We start from the raw sequence: 25,984 nt of genomic DNA on the forward strand, positions 1-25,984 counted from the left end.
CCTTCTGTGCCCCACCAGCTGGCCTGGGTCTGTTGTAGGGGCATCTGAGGACAGAAGCTTTTCCAACTGATTCCTTTCAGCTGTAGATAAGCTGCTGCTCCAACATAACGCACTAGTATATAAAAAAAAAATAAAAAAATATACTGTATCTTTCATCTCTTCAACACTTCAGACTGGTCCTCAGAATAAAGAGATTTTTAAAAATCAGTTGTTTGCATGACCTTCTCTTTTAGCAGCTCTCGAAAACACCAGGCATATGTAAAAAGTTCGTCTTAGTGATTCTGCCCTGAATAAACAACTAGTTGAACAAAGTGACAGTGGCGTTCCAGCCAAGGGCTGGAGATAAACACGGTATTCGAGGAGTTTTAGGTTAACGCTCTCTGCAATGCACTTCATGTCCCTTTAGTGATAGAAACACACGTTTGTTATTCAAACCCCCCTTTGGTATTTGACCAACCTCCTACATGACCAGTTCTTTCAGTTGTTTTTGCACAAACTGGAACCTGTGTTGGAAAGTGAAACTTCCCACTACCGTTTGGAGAAATAATTCGGAAGAAAAACATTTTTCACCTTAAACAAGTAGCTTAATCAACTTCCTGGCTGATTCATTTGAACTGCAAAACTGTAGAAGAGAATTTAATTCCAAATATCTTTAAAACAGATATTACCATCCAGCTTTGACTTGGTAGGGAAATTGTCCCAAACTCTTGACTAAGTGTAACAAACACATTAGTTAAAAATCTGAGTTTTTTTCCTGAAGCCATTTATGTATTTGTCTAAATCTGACAATGGATCTTTTTCTCAACGTTACTCAAGCCAGTAATTTAGTTCAAACCCTTCAGTCCTATTGTCTGTAGGGTCAGACGATAGGACTGACCCCACTCTGCTGCAGTTTCCCCACTCTGCTGCAGTTTCCCCACTCTGCTGCAGTTTCCCCACTCTGCTGCAGTTTCAGGTTCACAAACCATTTTTGCTTTTTTTCAATCTATCTTCTCATATTTTTTTGTAGCCTGCCCAGTATAATAACATTTTTGACACTTTGCACGTCTGGAGCATGAAAATGGGCCAAGCCACTGACTCTATTAGCTGCCGAAAAAAGTTGATTAAAAAAGAAACAAAAGATGCACTGATATCTTGTAGATACTGAATGGATGGATGAACTCTGGAGTTAAAACACTGAGAAGTGAGCAGACTGTCTGAATGGCGATTTATGTTGGGTTTTATTTTTATTTTTCTGACAATAAACAAACACACAAAAATGATATTTAATATTCTACGCATTTCATCAAACAGCTTAATTGTGAAATCAATTTTAAATAAATAAATTGTTTTTTTATAGGCCTACCTTGTATTTGTTGTTGGGCGACTATTCCTTTGAACATCTTTAATGTTGCGTTGAGGTACCGCTCGTAAAATACAGTATTAGCAATGTGGGTTAAAAATTTGCGGACGAAGATTTGATTTAAAACTGAAACTGAAAAAGTTTTATTACACAATTAACCGCAACAAACAGGCCGCGGTTTGACGTCACATGACGGAGACAAGCGGAGCAACAGGTTTCATTTTGAACCAGGAAAAGCCTGGAATACGTTGAACATTTTTCATAAAATTATATTTCATTTTATTTAGACGTTTCGATTGTGTTGAGTCAACCATGACTTTTTAAAATAAATATTACACGTTGAACCTGCGGAGTCCCTCATTCTGGTTAGTGCGCACTTCAGGAAATTTCCGAGGCTGAAGTTGTCCGTGAACGCATCACTATCACCGCTTTCCTGTTGCTCAGAGGAGGCAGGCCGGTGATTTTCCACTGCCGCTGATGTCTCTGGTCCCCCGGTTTTAAGAGACAAAGGTCAGAAAGAGAAGCTTATAAATAGGCTAAAATATAAGCCTCCGACGCGTCCACACTTCAGTCGCTGTCACGGACACGGGAGGACACGGACCAGACTAACCGGACAGGGACCGAGCGCAAAGGACATTAAAAGGACAAAATAACAGAAAACATCAAATCATCGTAGCAGGTAAGGAAAAGAAAAACCTTCATCCATGTTGCACTTATAGCACATTAAGCTGAGGTGGATGTCCAGGATGCTTTTCTGCGTTTTTCAGGGATTTCTTTCTTTTGTTGGATGTTAAATTTAAACGCATTTCCAACTCATTTGTGTATGAATGAAAAATGCTTTCTTTGCAAACTAAGAAGATGTGAAACAGGAAAAGTTTATCTGCAGCAGGATCAGATGAACTCAGTTTAGTTGTGTTTGTGCGGGAGCTGCGTGGATGCGGGGATGTTTCTTTGTCAAGCGTGGACAGAGCCTGTCTCTGTGGAGGAAGGTTTAATCGGTGGGTTTCATTTCTCCTCATGTTTGCATTCTGCGCTGCGAACTTTGATTTTGCACGTTGGTTTTGAAAATGTGCCTACATTTTTCTGTTAAAGACAAAGTTAATTATCAGCCGCCACATTTCCCTCATCACAATTTCATAAAAAGCGTTTTTCTAATCTTGACTCGCTTTACATCCGAACCCAGATCGGAACAGCTCGGTTCTTTGGTTCCGAGGTAAAAAGGGGAAGTGAGGCGCTCAGTGCGCGCAGGAGGCGGAGATGCTGCTCCTCCGCTCCGCCGCTCCGAGCAGCGAGCGCTGCCTCCCTCCTCACCTCCTCACTTCCTCACTTCCTCACATCCTCACCTCCTCCCTCCTCACCTCCTCGCTGCCTCCTTCTCCACCTTTTGTCTCGCTTCCTGCTTTCTTTAATTTTCTCTTTTTGTCACATAATGTTTCATTTCGTTCTCTGCGCTCAGCGTCGTTTGTTCCTCATCAAGCTGCGTATTTGACTCGGCTGCCTCTCATATTTAAAACGCTATGAAAAAAATGGACTCGGGTTGATTTTCAGTTTGTTTCCTGATGCTTGAACGTGATGGAGGGGAAACGGAAGCACCTCACTGATAGGCTCTTTCTGTGTGTTGGCTTCAGGACCCATTAACTTGGTTTCCATTTTAGGATCAGTTTGGACATTTTGAGAGCTCCAGAGTTAAACGAATGCAAACTGCTAGATAATGTTCATCAGCTTTGGTATTTCAAAACTGTGAAGGACTTTCCCTTGAGTTCTGTTTCCCAGAATGACAGAAAGCCGCTAAATCAGCAACTGACGGGAAAACTGATAAAATGACAGACAGACAGGCAGACAGACAGAGAGACAGACAGAGGGACAGACAGACAGACAGACAAGCAGAGACAGGCAGACAGACGGATTGACAGACAGACAGAGGGACAGACAGAGAGACAGACAGGCAGACAGACGGATAGACAGACAGACAGAGGGATAGACAGAGAGACAGACAGACGGGTAGACAGACAGACAGAGAGACACACTGGCAGACAGACAGATAGACAGAGGGATAGACAGAGAGACAGACAGGCAGACAGACGGATTGACGGACAGACAGAGGGATAGACAGAGAGACAGACAGACGGGTAGACAGATGGATAGACAGACAGACAGAGAGACAGACAGAGACAGACAGAGAGATAGATAGACAGACAAGCAGAGACAGACAGACGGATAGACAGACAGACAGACAGAGGGATAGACAGAGAGACAGGCAGAGGGACAGACAGACAGACGGGTAGACAGACAGACAGACAGACAGGCAGAGGGACAGGTAGACAGACAGACAGACGGGTAGACAGACAGACAGACAGACAGACAGACAGAGAGACAGACAGACAGGCAGAGGGACAGACAGACAGACGGACAGACAGACAGAGACAGACGGATAGACAGACAGGCAGATGAGACTCAGGTTGTTGAAGTTGGTTTGTTAATCTCCAGTCTTTTGACGACATCTTGTTTCAGAACTTGGTTGATAAAATTGTATTAAATTTGTTATAATCGACTCACAGGCGCGTTAATGGGAGGGTTTTAATTTATTCATTGAATTTGGATTATTTGTCACACTTCTATGCGACACTCAGGATGAGATTGCTCTGAGCGTCACTCTGATTAATGTTTTCATTTTTTCATTTAACTTTTAATCTCCTTGCTTTAACCCTGAATGTGATCTGAAGGATGTCACGAATCATGAATATGTTCCAATCCTCAGATGCTCCTTAATGTCCCATGATTCAAGACATTCCAGGGATCTTAGGATCCTTTGGGTTTCAGTCATTGTTGATTCTTTCAAGAAAAAAATAGTTGAACGATTGAAATCAAATGAGGAAACATATCAAGGTTTTGTAGCCCGAGTCTTCCTGTTTGCTGAGCTGAAAGCTTCTGTATTAACGAAGGACTTGTTTGCTGTTAAATGATTCATTGAGTGTGTAACTTGAGGTTTGTGGAAAGTGGGTGTGTTAGTGAAACCTTAAGCTATAAATGTGACTCCGTTCTTGTCTCTTTAAATGACAACTGAGGACGACTGACCTCATGAAGAGAAACGCCACCGAGTTAATTTGCATCATCTGTTCTTGAACCTTTTATCCCCCTGCGTCCTTCGCTTCACATGAGGCTCCCTCTTGACTGCTGCTGTACATATTAACTGACACGAACCACTGACCCACTCCGGCTCTCAAATTAGAGCTGCCCCATTAATCTTGTATGATTGTATGTGCGTGTGTTGGGCTTTGAAAGATGATGTTTTACTTGGTAGTAAAGATGCCAATTAACACTCAGCATCATGATATTAGAAGTAATATCAGTTACTTTCATGTTGTCATACCTGAGCATGATGGAGGGCAGTTTGGCAAACGATGGCAACATGGTGAGTCTGACAAACCAGCGCCCCCTTTGGCTGATACTTGCATGCATTCATATTTTGTCTTTAATCAGTAAATTTGTTTTACTATTATGTGACCACATTTTTATTATTATCATCCCGCAACATAAAATTTGAAGTGTTTTATGGCATATTCATTTATGGAATCTTTAGTTTTGTTGCCATAACAAAAACAGCAACACAACAAAATTCCAAATATTTGGAATGCATCTTTTGGCAAATTATCACAACGCATGAGTTTGACTTTTGATTATTCTATATTTGTAGTTGGTTCCTATTTGAGCCGAGTCTCCACTTTTCATTTCCCTCCCCCCAAACAAAACTACAATGCCAGAATCAGACACAGGACGCTTTCATTTGGTAAGAGTCGTGCTGAATTTGACACTCTGTTGAAAATCACCACAGCAAAAACAAGATTCACCATGACCATCCTGTGTAGTCTTCTTTCTAGTGCATTATTAGAAAATGAAATGACAAGCTATCTAGTTATTATTATCTGTGATCTTGTGTTGCATCATTGTACTTGCAGTAATGCCACTTGGCCTCAGTTTCGGCTGTGGGATGCATTTAGCACATCAACTTCAACTAAAGAGCAAAAATATTTCCTCATTGCCGGAAAAACATTTTTAAATAATGAATAACTTTGTATCAGCCTTAAAATTAGTTTCCAAGACACATTTTTAAGATATGATCTGCTGAGACATGTTTCTAAACTATTTTTAATCTTTTCCCATTATATGTGGGAGTGGAACATGTTCACAGGGAGCAGAAAGTTACAACAGCTCCACTTTTTGGTCGAGTCAGTGTTGTAATTAAAGGATGCAAGTGATTCAGTTTTAAGAAACCAAATTCAAATATTGTAGATAAAAAGTTTTATTTAACATTTATATCAGAGAGTTTTCTGTTCATAGTTTATATCGTCAGCGCAACCATATTCTAAAACTCTTAAGATTACTGCGTCCAGTCAAACTTCACCTGCATGCAGACCAGATCGTTTCCCTCAGTTTAAAGTTTCTTTGCATGACTTATGCAAAGCGCATCTGCCTGCAATCTTTAAACGATATGCCGTGTTTCCATGCCACCCGTCCCAGACTACCATGATGTGAGCCGACTAAATGTCAGCGATGTTTTGGCATTGCTTTCTGTTAGTGTTTTTTTTAATACTTGCTTAATCATTTACAGCATGATGCATTCAAATTACATTTGACAAAAGGCTGCTCTCATTTTCTGTCAACTTAATATTATTTTGTTATTCTCCATTCAACATGTCACCTTTTGTGCTTCCTAGAAGCTGAAGCAGAAATGCCCCTCCCCCATAAATTCTTGCATTCCTTTGCTATTACACCCTTCACAAGATTATCTCTGTAATCTCCTTTTTTTTCCCTGTTACACTTTCAGTTGCTGTAAAATGAATATTTTATGATCAAGGCTAAGTTTGAGGATGCTTCAGACTGCAGACTGAAGCTGCAGAAAATGGGGATGCAAAGTGAGCTGATTTCAGAGCGGCCCAGTGGAAGAATCCTTGAAATTTTTGTGTACATCTGGTGAATTATTTTGGCTCATTTTCTCCAAAATGTCACTTTTTTTTTTTTTTGCACATCTGTCTCAGTGAAGACTGGAATTGAGTGATTCAAATAGCAGCCTGTAAGCCCAATTAGTTAAAAAATTGTAAATGGTCCATTTGCAACAATTAAACAAAATGCACAAAAGTGGCATGTCATAAACAACAACATGAGAAATGGGAAGAGAAGCAACACGGGCAGATGAATGCGTTCAATGTGGAGCAGGGGGGGGGGAGGGGAGCTGGTGATGGATGAGTGGACGCAATCGGTGGCCAGTTCACTGAAAAGGTACATGCTCTGAAAATAGGAGAGTGAGTTATATAAGTCATCTGGCTGAGAAATAAGTGTTTGTGGCTGGGTTCTGGAACGGTCCTAATCAAATCCTGACTCTTGGTCCAGTTTGATCTAAGAAAAACACAGAGCAGAGGGCAATTAATGTCCTGGTCTTGGTGAATGACCTGAGCTCACAACTGAGCGCCATGATAAAGAGCAGTAAAAGTAGAATAAGAGCTGCTTGAATCTTCAGCACAGGAAACAGAACCGTCATTTTACAGAGTGAGCCGTAAAAATCTGGTCTGATTTTGTCTGAAAAGCTGCTAAATTGGCAAACGGTTGTTAACTGGGCTTTAATTAATTATAAAACATTAAGCGATTAGTAACCGCTGTCAATCAAAGAATCGTCTAGTTTAGTTTTAATTTGTTTGACTTTAAACTACAGAAGGTCAGAATCCTTTAAAATGATGTGAAATATTAAAGATGTTCTGGTTTGACAAGCTTAGATACTTTAAGTTACAACAGGAATCAGTTGCATTTTAATGTGATGTTTTCATAGAACTGTGTTAAATATTGCAGAATTTGCTTGAGTTGGGCTTTTTAAACGTGTCACCTGCAGAAACATGTTCAAACATACTCAGACATACTCATTATGTCTGAGTATTTTACCTCAGACATAATGGCGATAGCATTTCATAAAGCAGGAAGTGTTTAACACGTTTTTCTGCCATGTGGTTCGATCAACGGCGATATTCAACTGTGACAAAGCAAGAAAGGAGTTTATAGGGTTTAATCTATTCAAAATATTCCCCAGTTTCATCCATCATGTACAAATGAGCATTTTAATATGCAAACAGTGCAAAGCTGTTGGGTTTTTTCTGAAATGTGGTTTTATGATTAAGTCAGAGCCAGAGAATGAATGAGGGAAACGGATAGTAAAGGTGAGAGTGCAGCAGCAGTTGGGCCGATGCATAAAGATAAGGATGTGACATTTTCCACAGTTGGAGACACGTGCTGACTGTTAAGTATGTGTCTCTTCCCTGACTTTCTTTTTCTCCTTCGCTGTCGCCATTGGGTGGAAATTTACAGCTGTCGTTGCTGATCATGATTACGTTGTTCTTCTGTTTCCACATTTTTGTCAGAGCAAATGAGGAAGTATAGAAGGAGGAAGTAAAAGGAGGTCATTAAAGTTTAGATTTCTTCTCATTGGTAAAATTATCTCTCTGGTAACTGTTTAACTTTTAGCTTTGCACTGAAGTATAATCAGCAAAAGATCACTTCTGGCACATTTAAACAAACAAAAGTGACAGTCAATATATGATACAAATGAAGTCTTAGTAAATTTGCATTAAGAACGGTGTGAGTGATAGAATGTGGATTTGTGGTTAGCTAATGATACTGTTACAAGTTGATGTGCACCTGCTTCACATGTTTCTAAAACAGACAATGAATACGGGCAGCAGAACAGCAGCAGAACACTTGCAACACTTAGATTTGAGTTTCTCTGCTGGTAACTTATCAGGTTATATGGATTATTTTTGCAGTCCATTGCAGTTGTGGCACATTGGGGATCCAGAGTGCTATGCAATGTTACTTGGATAAATATTCAAGCAACATTTCCTGAATCATGTTTTTGAAATTATTTTAATATGAAGTTTTGCTTACATTTCTGCATTTTCTATCCACAGAATGGCACAAAAAGAGAAACTTCAGTGTCTGAAAGACTTCCATAAGGACACTTTGAAGCCGTCTCCTGGTAAGAGCCCTGGGACTCGGCCTGAAGACGAGGCGGAGGGCAAGCACCCCCAGAGGGAGAAGTGGGCCAGCAAGTTGGACTTTGTCCTGTCTGTGGCCGGCGGATTTGTAGGTTTAGGGAACGTTTGGCGTTTCCCTTACCTCTGCTACAAGAATGGTGGAGGTGAGCATCAAATGGTTGGAAAAATCATTTTGTTAGCTACTTTTCTTTTACTTTACCTGTTTGGGTTTTGTTTCGTCTCCCATTTCTAGGTGCGTTTCTCATCCCCTACTTCATTTTCCTGTTTGGCGGAGGTCTGCCAGTCTTCTTCCTGGAGGTTGCCCTTGGTCAGTTCACCTCAGAGGGCGGCATCACCTGCTGGGAGAAGCTTGTCCCATTTTTACTGGTATGTAGACAGTTATTAAAATTCAGTTGCTAAAATGGTAAATTTGAATGAAAACAAAACCTGTACACCAGGAAGTTCGAACGCCTCAAACCCTTCCTGTGCAGAAGGCAATTCTTTTACTTTGACAAATGAAAAGTCCTTATAATGTCAGACACTGATGTCAGATTGAAACTTTTACATGTTGGGAACATTTTAAGCCTTCCTAGTTTTACACTCGTATCTCCCCTTCTTTGAAGCATTTAAGCACAAGTTAGCATTAGCATCCATCTCTTAATTACTAGCTGGCTGGACTGCTAGTAATTATAGTGATACGAAAACTTAACTTTCTCTGAATGTCTGCACATGACCTTTTCAGAAATCATTCAAACCTGCCGTATTACATGACCATGTGCTTCTGATGTGCCTGAAACTTCATCATAATTCAGTCAGAAAAGAACAGGAGTGCCTTTGATTCTAGCACTTTGAAATGAGATTGAGTTTCTTTCTTTGCCATTTCCATATGGTTTGTGGAGGAAGTGATGCAATGAGGGAGGCAGAAGTCAGTCGGCGTCTGTCATGCCTCTGACTCACCAGATGAAGTAGTCATAGAAATAAACTTCAATGGAGTTTGAAAAACAAAATATGTGTATAGGTTTGTGTCTGGTTGAATGATGTGTGGCCAGTTGATTTTTTTTATTTTGGGGGGATTTTATTGTGATCCATGGGGAGGCCCAGAACAACTCTGGGATCCCCTGCATTATGGGGAAGCCTTTACATTACAATGGAAAGCAGGGCAGTGTATGCAGCAAAAGCAGAAATCTGTTATTGTAGAAAAGTTATGCACTGAAAAAAATAAGTCATTGGATGAACATAAAAAAATTATGGAAAGGATTTCCACCTGATTACTTTGCTTTATTTCAGCACCATGTACTTGTGTTACTCCTATTTAAAGCAAATGTGTTAGGTCAACCTAATTTATTAAGATTATTCCAATGTAAAGCAAATGTGTTGGCTCAACTTGTTACAATGGTGATTCAATGGGTGATTCTAAATCAAACATGTTGGCTCAACGTAATATATTGTGGTTATTCTTATATAAATAAAATGAGTTGGCAAAACATAATTCATTAAGGTTGTTCTAATTTAAACCAAATATGTTGGCTTAACCAGAATTATGGTAATGCAATGGATGATTGTAAATCAAATGAGTTGGCTCAACTCCATTCATTATGGTTATTCAAATTCAAATGAAATGTGTTGGCTCAACATATTTTTTAAAGGTTCCTTTAACTCAGTTACTATAGTGTGATCCAGTGTAATGCAATACAGCCAGCCCAACTAATCTGCAATGTTTAGGACCAAATCATTGATGTAACTTCATTAAGATGAATGTAAATCTAGTTGAAACCACCTTATTTTACAGTGGTACCTTCACACTACCTGATTCAGTAGGTCCAACTCACTAAAAGCAAGTTAGCTCAACAAATATGCTTCATGCTAAAAGACAGCTAGTTAATCGTGTGGAAATCCTTTCCATTATTTCATGACGTTAATTCAAAGACATATTTTCAAGCGTTAATCAAGCATTTTAAGATAGCACTAGGTGAAAGTGTAGGAAGAACACTCAACAATTAGAAAAGGTACAACACAATTGTATTTTCAGAATTGTTATACATCGTTTTTTACACAGCACAAAACACAGCTGAGTTGGACATTGAAATAAAAAAACAACTACAAAAAGGTTACAGTTTCATTTCCCAGCCAATTCTTTACAACATAAAACATGTCAGTATAGTTGCTCAACTTAGAGAACTGTAACAATATAAATCTTTTCTACTGCAGACTTTAAACACTCATTTTCCATATGAAACTTTACTCAACTTAGCGGCGAGTTTCATATTGAGAACTTGTGCTTTCTTTGATAAGTTCTTTCCATCCAATTTCATTATTATTTTCTGTATTACTTCAAAGATATGCTTGAGTTACTGAGCAAGTTGAGTGCTGAACGCACTAAACTTGAGGGTAGCTCAAGTTTAGTGCATAGATTAGTCCCAGCAGCATCACTATTGCAGAAGATACACTGCCCAAGCTGTTCATAACTTCCACCTCCTTCAGGACAATCCCAACATCCAGATGTGCATCGGCAGCCTCTGCTCAAATGACGATTCCGAGGACAGTCTCGGCTTTGGCCATTTCTGCGCATTCATCAACGTCCTAAGGGAGTTAGGGGAGGGTATTGGGGGAGAGACAATTCACATGTAATTAAATAAATAAATTAAGACTGACATTGATTGAGTCACTCATGGACCTTAGTTGGTGAAAGTATTTTAACAACTCTTAGGAGTTCTATTGTAAACACAAAGAGAATTTAACATACCATGTACTCCCTCACCAGCTTCTCTGGATCTTCATTTAGGTACACACAGACCTTTGAGGATGCACTCTCGTCTGACCTCAGCAGTGTCTTCCTAAATATGCAGATCATAAAACAATGACAACAATCTCAAAACTCCAGCAGTATAGGTTCACACACTTGAAAACATAGCTGCATTCAAAGGAAGTCACAACAAAAGTGATCAGTGACTTGCAGTCTGTTTGAAAGATATTTAAAATTGTTAGTATCCCTTCATTATGCCATGACTAAAATGGAGTTTAACATCTCATTTAAACATCTAACTGAAGCTGTTAGAGGTTTAAATAAAGACATGAATATATCACCAAAGAAATATGTGAAAAGTACAGAATGGTCAACACAGTCTATATCCTTCTACTTAAATGAATATGCAAAGCATTCCATGTCTTACAAGTACATGGACAGTCTATGTGTGGGCATGGATAACGTCGCATATGCCGGTGTTTAAGTGTAAAATGTTTTAACAGGTCATATCTACGAGACAGAGAGAGACTACACTCCTTACATTTCCACATCCCCACGCAAATAAAGACAAATAAAACAGACTGGTCAAATAAATGTTTAGCTGAACTCTAGCTCTAAGCTCTCTAACACTACATTCAGTCACTTTAGATCTGGCAAAACTTACTATTAGCCACTGAAATCTATAACTTGATAGCCAATGAGCCCCTTGACCAGAACTTAAGCAGGTGGATTACAGACAGGTGATGTTCTGAAAGAGATCAGATATATTTTCAGCCATTAAAATATGCAATTCATACTGAACTGAGTTGTATCTTTTAGTACAAGTCCCTTGAATGCCTCATGAATATAACCACTGGACACTTGTATGCAAGCACATATGTGCAGAACAATGGGTGAATTGAACATGGTAGAAAGCAATAGTAACAAAGGTCAAAATGAGCACAAACAATCAACACAAAAAACATCAACATTTCAAAATTAAACCAATGAACTTCAATATTGTTTCTGAGCTACAATTATTTGGGGACAACAAAGAAGAGTCCAAAAAACCCCAACATCTTTACAGCAGAGGAATATGTATTTTAAAGAAAAAAAATAGAAAGCTCAAGTCTGTAATAATGGATAATCCATTGAGAGTTTTAGCCTGACAAAATATACTAGAAATCCATAACTAACAGGTATTTTAGGAACATTTAACAAAGCTCAGAAAGCAATGCTTTCTGCAGGTTTCACCGACTGAAATGTAGGACTTTTTATTACCATAATTAATTAAGAATCTCGATGATGATAGAAAGGTACCAAAGTGTGTGTGTGTATCTACATTTACCTCCATAGTAACATTACTGAAATAGAATTAAAATAGTTAGAAATAGACTGATGTTAGATCAGTGTGTTAAAAATCCACTAAACCTCCAGGGAGCTCAGGAGGAGCAAAACTGTGACATTTCCGGGGTCCATTTGTGTCTCTGGCAGCAGCTTTGTGACCCTTACACTACATATGGCTCTGCAGAGTTTTTTTCGCACAGAATGTACCTAACATGGTGCGGCGATAAATGTAAACAAAAAGCTATCTGCCTTAACCTAACCGACTTAATCTACAGACATGAAATAATGTGACACAAGTATGGAACAAGTAGAAAATGGTGCAAATGGTAGAGAAATTTTAAGTTACATATTTTTATATGGATTTAGATGAAAATAGTTTGACTCTTACCTTCTTCAAATTAAGTAGATGCACGCCAGGAATCTCCCCTCTGCCCTTGAAAAAACCCAACAAGGTGCGAGCCAGTTATCTCGCGTGATTTTCCGTAATCTCTTGATGTCGCTGGATCCTCTTCAGCGGGAGATGAGTCTGACACAATAGCGCTTTGGAACTGACGTCACTGTGTTTTTTTATTAGATTAACTTTGACAAATATTGATATTGAATAAAAAAAAAAAAAAAAACATATATATATATATATATATATATATATATATATATATATATATATATATATATATATATATATGTTTTTTTTTTTATTTTATTCAATATCAATATTTGTCAAAGTTAATCTAATAAAAAATATATATATATATATATATATATATATATATATATATATATATATATATATATATATATATATATATATATATATATATATATATATATATATATATATATATAATATATATATATATATATATATATATATATATATATATATATATCTTGGCACAACCAAGATACTGCGCAGGACCCTCAAGCTCCCAGGCCTCTGGTAGAGGCCTGGGAGCTTGAGGAATTAGATGTATTCAAGTTGAGATAACGTCATTCAATCACGTTAGTTCAGTTGAGAGAAAAAACCGATTGTCTCGCGTGTTCTCGCGTGATATCCCGTGATCTCACTCGTTGTCGTCAGCACAATATCAGTCTAACTATAATGAATCATGTTAGCTCAACATGATTCAATTTTATAAATGTGAAGTCGTGGAATATCTTGTTTATCCAACATGATTTTATCACGTTTTTCGCTTCAAACCCAACATTATTGTGTGAAAGGTACATGATATTTTTTTTGTTAATGTAATACGCCCCGATCTTTTTTTTTTTTGGCGGAAGATCTAGCTGGCGTAATTGAATCACGTTATCTCACCTTGAATACATTTTATTCCATTTGCGAGAAAAAACCGATTGTCTCGCGTATTCTCGCGTGATATCCCGTGATTTCCCGTAATCTTGCGTGAACTTGCGTGATATCGCGTGATCTCACTCGTGGTCTTCAGCATAGGATCGGTCTGTCTGATATGAATCATGTTCGCTCAACATGATTCAATTTTATAAACGTTGAAGTTGTGGAATATCTTGTTGTTTATGCAACATGATTGTATCATGTTTTTGGCTCAAACATGCAATTATTTAGTTAACAGTACATGATATTCTTTTGTTAATGTGATAACCCCTGAGGTTCCTTTTTTACAGTGTGTTATGAGGTTGACATTTTTATTTTATAACTTGTTCATGTAACTGCATTTACACATAAGGATGCACAGTTGGACTTTGCGACAGGTAACTGATTCTCATGTTACTCGGTTTAAATCTTCAATCCAAAAACATGTAAACCATCATTTTTCATCCTCAGCAGCGGTGACTCAGGAATTTGATGATCACTGCATCACAAGGAAGAAAGGCAATTCCCTTTTTATGTTTAATTAAAATGCAGCTTAGATTCTCTGTTTTGTTTTATTTTTAGTTATTTCTTTTGTTTTGCTCGCAGGTGGAGCAGTGGACATTTCTCCACTGCTCCACCTGCCCCGCCCTTTTATTATCAGATTTTTTTGAATTCCCCCATCACCAAACATCCAGAGCAGATCTGTCTCTCTTACTTAAGATTCAGGTTTTTTCCACACCTCTGCTGTTTTTGACAGAGGACTGACTGAGTCACACCAGATTCTCCTCCAATCAGAGCGCTGGGACTTTGCCCAGCAGCCGTCACCAGGCAACAACCAGGGCTGCGCTGATACACCTACACGCTGGGCCTGTTCAGTGCTTCAGCCTTCTCCTCATCTCACCTTGTCTTTCTTTTTCAACTTCCCAGAAAGCTCATCTAATGGCTCTGAGGAGTCTAGTGATGCTATTGGATCAAGTCGACTTCAAGCTTTTTTCCCTGCCTTCATCTCCTCTCCTCCATTTTCAGTGCCCACGTTCAACAGCATTTTCTTCCTTCTCGGCCTTTGCTTTCCCGGCCAGCTTCTCTCACCACCAGCCAAATAAGATTAACGTATTTTACTTCACTCTCACATGTGCAATTGCCATTTTATCTTCACATTCTAACACGTTATGGTGTGGTTGTCTCAAAACACACACTCAGACACAAGGCGGTACGCACAGTGTCCTGAATTACACATCTCTATGGTAACAGCACAGCAACACATCAGAGCAGGGTGGTGGGATCTGAGCCGCCGACAGATGGACCGATGAAGATGGGAGAAGGAGCGACACAAAGACAGCCAGACGGAGCGAAAGAAAATGAATCAGGCTGAGAAAAAAACAATTAAAAGTCAAGAAAAAAAATCTGAGATGAACATAAAATGTGTACAGCATGGTAAAAATAAATTAAAATAATAAAAATTAATATTTTGTGGAAGTATAAATTTGTTTGTTAAAATTTTATAGGTGAGGAAAACAAAACACATGTTAAGACATAAGTCATGTCAGGGTAATTTATAATAAAAACACAGGATTTAACTAGAACTGTAAAAAAAAAAACAGTTCTGGTTTCTCAGTCGTGAGTAGGTATAGTTAATAATTTAACCTAGAAAACCCAGGTTGCATCATAAGAAAACAATCTCCTCAAGTCTTTCTCCTGCCCTGCATGCATTTCTGGAGCAATGGCAGAATAAGAAATCCCCTTTTATGGAAGATATCACCAGCAGAGCCAGACGAGGGGAGGCAGTATGTCTGAGACATTTATGGGGTAGGAGGAAAGAACCGCGCAAAGAGAAACACACCAGGACAAATATATCAGCTTCAATAAGTAAAACCCTAACACACATCCAGATGAAAACAAATTGTGTTTCGAGATGGACCGCTGGTAACAAAGAGCCTTTTGATGCCTCCAAACATTGATACGTCAAAGTGAACTGACTCGTCAAACAACAAAATTACCTGAAAATGAGCTAAAACTATACAAACCCAAAGAACCTGCAGAACCACTGACGAAGAGGAAAGAATATAAAAAAAACTGTGGATGGGAGCCAGCGTTGCCTTTCGTTAATTATTAAACTCTTGCAAAAGCTAAAATATTTTGTACAAAACAAACAGCTGGTCCTCTGTTTGTTGATCGCACTTTATTCTAAAAAGTCAGATGAAACGGAGACAAAAATAAAAACGTGACCAGATAGCTGATGAGAAATGAGGCCATCAAATACAAACTCCTCATCAGATTATGTTTAAGTTCATCCTTCTCTCCTCAAACGCCACGGACTCCAACATGCATGTACTGACAGGAAGCATGCTAATAATGATCACATCTTCAGCTTCTTTAACTGTTGTGACAATCTTCAGATTGTTTACTCAGCAAAACCTTCAGCAGTTTAAAAAATGAGTCGACTCCATATGTACACTGTAAAAAGTGTGGCCTTGCTTAAAGTAAAAAATTTGATGTCCATTTGTTGCATCTAAAATATTTGACTTCACAGAATGTAAATACAGTTGTTTGGTACAACATGGCTATTTAATTTTGACTCAAACCATATTATTGTACTTGAGCCAATATTAATTCTTCACCTTTATCCAAGTTAAATTATTTACATTTCAGTTTTGGAACCAAAGTAAAATATTTACATTGAACGAATCAAATATATATACATTGCACCAAAGTAATATTCAGGCATTAGCACGAGTTAATTCATTTTCCCCATGAAAGTCTTTTTTTTCTATTTCAGAAATTTGGTTTAAAAAACTATTTGCTAACCCTGATGGCTGGGCAACCGGTTGATTTCTGGCTAAACGTAGCCAGAAATCAAAACAAGAAAAGTCTTTCAGAAAGTTGGTTTCTGTCCGACAGCGACGATCATGGCTTAAGAGGAGCCCCAAAGAGAGTGTGTGTGTGTGTGTACAGCATCTACATATATACACACACAGTGTGTTTATATTGCATTTTTAAAAATTAATACACAATTAATACACTCCAGCAACATTTTTTCAAAGTCATTTATTCCTCACAAGTAAAAAAGGAGAGAAAAAAGTGGCATGTTCAGACAAACAAATATAAACATGTCATTGTTGCTCAGAGCAATGAAATAAAGACAATATGGCTTACCAAGCTAAATTAAATGGATGGAAAGCATCCACTGTTGTACTGTTCAAATACATGAAGGAATGTTGCATCCCTAAACATCATCAAAGAAGTAAAATTCCAACAAAAGCAGTCCATGAAAGTGACACCGTGAGCCTGTATAACAAAGTGCTGCTGAGGTGGTCTACCTCTTAAATAGAAGCCAGTGGCAACTACATGCACACATTAAGCACACACAAATCAATCAATCAATCAAACTTTATTTGTATAGCACATTTCAGCAAGGCATTTCAAAGTGCTTTACAGCATAAACACAAGAACACAAAGTCATGCAACATATAATAGACAATACATTGTTACATATTACATTTCAAAAACAATTCTAAACAGGTGTGTTTTAATTGCGATTTAAAAGAAGTCAGGGTTTCCGCTGTTTTACAGTTGTCTGGAAGTTTGTTCCAAAGTTTTGGTGCATAGATGCTGAAAGCTGCTTCTCCTCTCTTGGTTCTGGTTCTGGGGATGCAAAGCCCCAGAACCATATATATATATATATATATATATATATATATATATATATATATATATATATATATATATATATATATATATATATATATATATATATATATATATATATATATACACTACTGTGCAGTTTTGAGTTCACCACTGAGTTTGCGAATCTTGGAAGTCATCTTGTTGGTACCAAGCTCCATCAGGATCTTCTGAAGGGCCTCAAAGGTGAACCTGAAACCCTGTGGATACTCCATGATAAGAGCATAGCAAAGTCCAAAGAGCATTACAACTCCGGCTGCAACAGAAGGCAACTCATTGAGGACTTCCCACCATCAATGACAATCCCAACGTCTTGGGGCTGCTGTAGAAGGCTTGAATTCTCTCTTAAGACGAAGTCTGCCATGATGGTCCTCTCCAGCTCCTGCTTGGCTTGATCTTTCTGGGAGACCTGATGCAAAATATACGAAATATGCAACTGAACAAACTGCAGTCTGGCACACCTCATTAATCACTATATACTGTATAATGGCATAGGTGGTCTCCTGTGATGAATAAAGTTGAATCTTCATTGTGACAGAAAATATCTGGACATACCATGTATTCCTTTATAAGGTCCTCAACACGTTCTCCCAGGTAGATGATGAGAGCTTTGAGGATACACTCCCTTCTGAAATCTGCATCAGCACCCTTTAGGGACAATCAAAATGGTTATTATGCGATGTGTAGACTAATCTAGCAAACTCAATTCCCAGCTCTACCATAACAGTGCTTTTACAGTGCGCGCCTGGTCAATATTGAATCCATGGCAGACTAATTCAAAGCAGTGAAAATGTAAAGCCATTCTAGTACATCTGCCAGAGGCCACTGGTAGTCCTCTTTAAATATGAAGACAGACTGGATGGCTCCTGTTTTGGTTCCTACAGTCTCAAAGTGTCTTTGGTGCAGTGACAGGTGCACAAATGATTTCCTATGAGCTACTACACATTAATGTACTCATAGGTGGCACATGTTTTTCTTTTTTTAAATGGATGGTATGAACACACTAGACGAACTAATTGCTAACAAGGCTTAATATGCTGAGCTAGTCAAGTTCACGGTGTAGCCGAGCTAACCGTGGTGGAAGCGATTGATTGGTAACGAATTATGCCTACCTTGATTAATTCCAGCTACAACCGAACAATGTACACATAGTGATATTTCTCGTGAAATATGTGTAAGTTCAGAAATGACACCACATTTAACCCGGCGAAAAAAGAAAGCGTTTACTGGGATACCCATATTTAGGCGGGACCTTCAGCTTGCTAACCAGGTGACATTAACTCAGTCTTTTGCATTAATACAACTGTAGGCTTGTTAAGACATCAGCTTAGCTTAGTACTTACCGCAGGTTTATTCTTTGATTAAATGCTTTCTTCCCCTTGCCGAAACGGACGATGCTCTCCAAGCACTTCTCCACAACTTCTCACGTGACTCAGATTCAATTATTACATCATTTCCTGTCAGTATGTTTTGAGAGGAATCAAAATATTTGCTTTCTTTCCTTCAGAAGTGTGAGTAATTCAGTCTGAATCAAAATTGACACCTCAGAATGCAAAAAAATTGACTTTCACCATCAAGTCAATTATTTTACAATGTATTCAATGGTAGTTATTAGCTTGAATGAAAAAAAGTGCATCACTTTTTACAGTGTAGATACAATGAGTGAGGTCAGGCAAGGTCATCCCTCCAAAGAGCTGAAGACATGACATCATGGAGGAGGACACATCTGTTTGTTTGATCAGCACTGTCCCATGTGATCTGAATATATAAGTGTGTGTGTGTGTGTGTGTGTGTGTGTGTGTGTGTGTGTGTGTGTGTGTGTGTGTGTGTGTGTGTGTGTGTGTGTGTGTGTGTGTGTGTTTGGAGATGTGAGGATGTTACAGCTATTAATTGGCCAAGTGATTAAAAGGACACGATTTGTTGGCAAAGTAGTTCTTGAATTCATATACATATAAAGGCAAACAAGGGTGAGAATGTTGTTTCATAATTCAAGCTTCTCTATTGTCTCTCTCTCTCTCTCACACACACACATACACACACATACACACACACACATCCACACACTTGCGTTCACAGATGGCCGGTGACGTTGAAGGACATTAATTTGGATGAGTGGCCGCTGTCGGCTGTGCCTGAGTGAATACAAAGCTTGTTTTAATGTTCTTATGAGGACTTAGTGTGACTGCGGTCATTGTGTGAACTCTACTCCAAATTCTAATCCATTGTGATCAGAGTTCCTGCACCTGCTCTCACTCCAGGAAGATTACGTTTCCTCCTTAAGTTGTCAAAGACAATACTTCAAAACAAAACACTTACCAAGATCATGTCTCTACATCTATCTTGTTGTCACGGCCACTAATGACAATGAAACTTATCTGAAAGTTCTCGGAAGTATAGTTTTTATTTCAGTCAAGGCTAAAAACAACAATGATACTGGTTGGACCTTGAATCAGCTAAAATATGCCGAACAGAATGATTTGGCGAAAGGTCACTAACCTTTCACCAAACCTCTCAAGGCCAGGTTCTGATCCCCTGTTCAAAGTTCATATCTTCATTTAAAAAACTGTTTTTTTAATCAAAACTGCAAATCTTGTTTACCTGCCAAGTTTGCAATCTGAGTTTTGACAGCACATTATCTTTTAAAGGAAGCATTTTCTGAAGATAAATATGAAGCTGGAATTTAATCTCCCAGTCAGACACTGGAGGAGTTGCTTGGCATGATTTAACTTAATACACTGTCTGGATAGATTTCCTTCATTCTCTACTTGCAAATTATTTTAATAGAAAACATTTCATCTGGCATGTCGGCCCTCGTGTTTGTGAGGGCTTCTCTGACCTTCGGATGTGATTGGACCTGAAGGGGTCAGGCCGTCACAGCAGCTGCCCCACAAATCACTTATTAGTCTGTTATCAGCACTGAAAAAAATAAGTCATTGGATGAACATAAAAAAATTATGGAAAGGATTTCCACCTGATTACTTTGCTTTATTTCAGCACCATGTACTTGTGTTACTCCTATTTAAAGCAAATGTGTTAGGTCAACCTAATTTATTAAGATTATTCCAATGTAAAGCAAATGTGTTGGCTCAACTTGTTACAATGGTGATTCAATAGGTGATTCTAAATCAAACATGTTGGCTCAACGTAATATATTGTGGTTATTCTTATATAAATAAAATGAGTTGGCAAAACATAATTCATTAAGGTTGTTCTAATTTAAACCAAATGTGTTGGCTTAACCAGAATTATGGTAATGCAATGGATGATTGTAAATCAAATGAGTTGGCTCAACTCCATTCATTAAGGTTATTCAAATTCAAATGAAATGTGTTGGCTCAACATATTTTTAAAGGTTCCTTTAACTCAGTTACTATAGTGTGATCCAGTGTAATGCAATACAGCCAGCCCAACTAATCTGCAATGTTTAGGACCAAATCATTGATGTAACTTCATTAAGATGAATGTAAATCTAGTTGAAACCACCTTATTTTACAGTGGTACCTTCACACTACTTTATTCAGTAGGTACAACTCACTAAAAGTAAGTTAGCTCAACAAATATGCTTCATGCTAAAAGACAGCTAGTTAATCGTGTGGAAATCCTTTCCATTATTTTATGACGTTAATTCAAAGACATATTTTCAAGCGTTAATCAAGCATTTTAAGATAGCACTAGGTGAAAGTGTAGGAAGAACACTCAACAATTAGAAAAGGTACAACACAATTGTATTTTCAGAATTGTTATACATCGTTTTTTTGCACAGCACAAAACACAGCCGAGTTGGACATTGAAATAAAAAAACAACTACAAAAAGGTTACAGTTTCATTTCCCAGCCAATTCTTTACAACATAAAACATGTCAGTATAGTTGCTCAACTTAGAGAACTGTAACAATATAAATCTTTTCTACTGCAGACTTTAAACACTAATTTTCCATATGAAACTTTACTCAACTTAGCGGCGAGTTTCATATTGAGAACTTGTGCTTTCTTTGATAAGTTCTTTCCATCCAATTTCATTATTATTTTCTGTATTACTTCAAAGGTATGCTTGAGTTACTGAGCAAGTTGAGTGCTGAACGCACTAAACTTGAGGGTAGCTCAAGTTTAGTGCGTAGATTAGTCCCAGTAGCATCACTATTGCAGAAGATACACTGCCCAAGCTGTTCATAACTTCCACCTCCTCCAGGACAATCCCAACATCCAGATGTGCATCGGCAGCCTCTGCACCCTCTGCTCAAATGACGATTCCGAGGACAGTCTCGGCTTTGGCCATTTCATTCATCAACGTCCTAAGGGAGTTAGGGGAGGGTATTGGGGGGGAGACAATTCACATGTAATTAAATAAATAAATTAGACTGACATTGATTGAGTCACTCATGGACCTTAGTTGTTGAAAGTATTTTAACAACTCTTAGGAGTTCTATTGTAAATACAAAAACAATTTAACATACCATGTACTCCCTCACCAGCTTCTCTGGATCTTCATTTAGGTACACACAGACCTTTGAGGATGCACTCTCGTCTGACCTCAGCAGTGTCTTCCTAAATATGCAGATCAAAAAACAATGACAACAATCTCAAAACTCCAGCAGTATAGGTTCACACACTTGAAAACATAGCTAAACATAGTTATTTTTTTCGGCGGAAGATCTAGCTGAAGTAATAGAATCACGTTATCTCACCTTGAATACATTTTATTCCATTTGCGAGAAAAAACCGATTGTCTCGCGTATTCTCGCGTGATATCCCGTGATTTTCCGTAATCTTGCGTGAACTTGCGTGATATCCCGTGATCTCACTCGTGGTCTTCAGCATAGGATCGGTCTGACTATAATGAATCATGTTCGCTCAACATGATTCAATTTTATAAACGTTGAAGTTGTGGAATATCTTGTTTATGCAACATGTTTGTATCATGTTTTTGGCTCAAACATGGAATTATTTAGTTAACAGTACATGATATTCTTTTGTTAATGTGATAACCCCTGAGGTTCCTTTTTTACAGTGAGTGGGTCAAACTGTAGAAACAGACCAAAGACAGGGATTGGATTGGATATTTCTGCTTGGTCACAGTATGTTCTCTGAATAGAGTGCAGGATTATCTTGTGCAGAGGAGTTGGACAAACACTTTTCAGTATTAAAAAAGGATTACCATGGATTCAGAACTGAATGTGCATTGTCAGAATGGGAGTTCTGGCATACATTAAACATTTGCCTATCAGTTGAAAGAAACCAGATTTATTGTTAAAAACTTACATGAAACAGTCTTTCTCCTGAATTTAAATGTTTATTGCAAAGGCAGTAAATTTACTTTTTGAATGTTCCTGTGGAAAAGGAGTTTTTATTTATTTATATTTTTAGTTTAACTACTCAGAACTTGGTTTCAAGCTTCAGCCCAATAGTGACCATCTTGTTGTTGCACAAAATGTAGCATAAAATCATCCATTTGCCTCCAACATCTCTGTAACCAACATATTCTTCACTATTGTTTTGTTTTTAAATTTGAATCCTTGGTCTGTTGCAGGTATTGGCTACGCTTCCATTGTAATTGTATCCCTCCTGAATATCTATTACATCGTCATCCTGGCCTGGGGTCTCTACTACTTATTCCAGGTGGGGATATAAAACTGTTAAATTGCCTTTTTATTTTAAAAGGTGCACAGGAATCTAATCTGTCTAAATACATACTTCTGTTCAGACCTTCTGTTTTTTTAAATTACCTTTCAGTGTTTCCAGCCAGAGTTGCCCTGGGCCAAGTGCAATCAGCCCTGGAATACAGATCAATGCATTGAGGACACCTACCGCAAGAACAAAACCGTCTGGGTTGCCGCCAACGCCTCCAACTTTACCTCCCCCGTCACAGAGTTTTGGGAGTAAGTTACATAAAATCCCTCGCACCTGCTCACTTCTGTGCCCACACACAACTTTCATGTTCGTTGTATTCCTCATGTGAATCGCTCATTATTGCTGTGATCTTTAGCGAAGCTTTAGAAGTACGGATAATTATGGATTATTATTTTGTTTTGCAGACACAATGTGCTGGGTATCAGCAGCGGCATCGATGAGATCGGCCCCGTTAAATGGGACTTGGCCCTGTGTTTACTCCTTGTCTGGGTCATCTGCTTCTTTTGTATCTGGAAGGGTGTGAAATCCACTGGAAAGGTAAATCAGCGTGAAATAAATGACAATATTCTTTTATTTAAATGTAACTCAGATTCTATTTCTCAAAATGTTGATACTAAAAACAAAGATATGCTGTGAAATTGCTGTTTGTTTTTCTTCCTGGTCTGACACTCGGGAACATTAGGGAACATTAGGGAACAGATTGGGTCTGACTCTCTTTGCAAACTGAAGCCAGGATCAGTAACTTAACCCACAATAACTTTCACACATTTACTGAAGCTGTCAAAACAATATGTACAGCAATTTATGATGCAGTTTCTTAGAAAGCATCATATTGCTGCCATAAACACAAGTTTTCACAAGACAAGAGGAGAATGAAGGACTCCACTTTATGGCTTCAGCACTCCTGATTGATTGGTCCAATATATTTTTTATAGTTGTTTAAGTTTGTGACAAACAACTCTTATAAAACAAAGTTGAGTCAAAACTTTCCACAAGGCAGAAAATGACACTTAGGTCTCTATTTCCAACAACGGGGAATTACTAAGTTCTCTTATTTACAAAACCCTTTTTAAATGAAACGAAGAAAATGATGAAAATGTCATGTATAAAGAACAGCTTTGTGGTTGTTTTTGTTTCCTTATCAAACATCCAAAAGTCCCTTCTCCAAGGGATAAAAGCAAGATGGAAAATCTTCAAAAAAACAAATCAGTAACTTTCACCCAGACAAAAGGCCACCAAGAATTTGAGGAACCTTGTGTTGTTGGAAACATTGAGTAATTTCCCCAGGTGGCGCTGTGAAGGAACAGTGAAAGACTGTGAAATAAGTGGATACAAATGTTTCCAAGTCTCCAGATTATGAATATGTTTGAATTGAAGAAACATTATAAAACTTTAACTGGTCAATCAAGAGGAATTCAGGAAATACATATTTAAAATGACAGTCAAAAGTCTCTTTCAGAAAAAAATACAGTAGTTGTTTTTATTTCAGTAACTGTGCGATGGCTTCATTAAGAATATGAGCAGAAAATGTAGGAAAAAGTCAAAATTATGACCATTTTGAAACTGGAGCTCAGAGATGAATGCAGTATTCATGTTGTGTGTGTGTGTGTGTGTGGATGTGTGTGTGTGTGTGTGTGGGTGTGTGTGTGTGTGTGTGTGTGTGTGTGTTCTACCTCAGGTGGTCTACATCACGGCCACGTTCCCGTTCGTCATGCTTATCGTCCTGTTGATCCGCGGCGTAACTCTGCCAGGTGCTTCTGAAGGCATCAAGTTCTACCTGTACCCAGACCTCGAACGCCTCAAAGACCCAGAGGTGGGTTCCCTGCTCTTCACTGAGCTCCTGTTGCAGAAACATTTCCTTCTGCCACTGAAAGGATTTGTTTGGACATGAACTTTCAAATCATCTGATGGTTTTTGAAATTTCTGGAAAGAAATTTAGACACTAGGAAATTTTTTTCTAAATCAAGCGAAGATGTAAAAAAAAAAAGGCTCCTGAAAACTTTATCAACTCACTGTCAGTGAGTTGACAGTCAGTCAACTCACTGACAGTGAGCAGGCCAGATGTTTCTGACCATTTTTGTGGAAAGTCTACAATAGACTTGAACTGACTTTATTATCTTTGCACAAAGATATGATGGTGAATTTGGCAACAAAATGTTGCTTGGCTGCCAGAATACACAGAAAAAGTACTGTGAAACTATCAATACATCCAAATGTTACTTGTGCAGGTAGAAAAAAAAAACTGGTAAACTCATTATTGCGCATTTCTGTGAAAAAATGCAGAGATCTGTTGATTTTGCATGAATTTTCACAATTGCAGAATCACAAAAACCTGGATGGAGTTCTAAATGTTGCAATAACAATATAGCTTGTGATAAATGAATGAAGCTTTAGGACTTCACCGCTTCTTTGCCTTTTCTAGAACTTGAACTTTTCTGCTGCATTGAACAACCAGGGCTGCCAAACAGATGATAGCCAGACAGATCCTGGATGTATGGCAGTTTCATAATTACCCAGAATTTATTGCAGGCGAAGCACTTCCTCATGATAGGAATATTGTAGTCGTAATGACATCAGTGCCATAGTTCCAGGTTTTTTTCCATTGCCCTCTTATGTTGTAAAGGGAGTTGATAATCTTGGCAGATAAAAGCTAAGCACAGAACACTAGCAAAGATTTCAAAACACGCTAAATGTTTAGCTTTCCATAACCCAGACGTCATCAGCAGGCCTCAGCCTCTCTGTTGCTCTCTCCCTACTTGGCAGGTGTGGATTGATGCTGGCACTCAGATCTTCTTTTCCTATGCCATCTGTTTGGGCGCCATGACGTCCTTGGGGAGCTACAACAAGTACAAATACAACTGCTACAGGTGAGGCGTCAGTTTTCAGGGGGCGGGCGAGGTGAGGTGTGGTAGGGGA

General features: G+C 38.4%; 1 long non-coding RNA gene and 1 pseudogene across 2 annotated transcripts; one reads left to right on the forward strand and one right to left on the reverse strand.

The window, feature by feature from the left end:
- Window positions 1-1,787: 1,787 nt before the first annotated feature.
- Window positions 1,788-23,320, forward strand: LOC129354617 (sodium- and chloride-dependent taurine transporter-like; annotated as a pseudogene).
- LOC129354619 (uncharacterized) lies at window positions 10,400-12,980 on the reverse strand. 2 transcript variants are annotated; one of them, XR_008605174.1, is made up of 4 exons: window positions 12,816-12,980; window positions 11,766-11,849; window positions 11,102-11,192; window positions 10,400-10,938 (listed from the first exon to the last, which is right to left on the reverse strand). It is a non-coding gene; the product is annotated as an uncharacterized LOC129354619 (long non-coding RNA). The 2 variants fall into 2 exon arrangements; XR_008605173.1 differs by lacking the exon at window positions 12,816-12,980 and having other exon boundaries at window positions 11,766-11,977.
- Window positions 23,321-25,984: the final 2,664 nt, after the last annotated feature.

The sequence above is a fragment of the Poeciliopsis prolifica genome, unplaced genomic scaffold (genome assembly GCF_027474105.1).
Source record: "Poeciliopsis prolifica strain line A6 unplaced genomic scaffold, Auburn_PproV2 SCAFFOLD114, whole genome shotgun sequence".
In the NCBI taxonomy this organism is placed as follows: domain Eukaryota; kingdom Metazoa; phylum Chordata; class Actinopteri; order Cyprinodontiformes; family Poeciliidae; genus Poeciliopsis; species Poeciliopsis prolifica.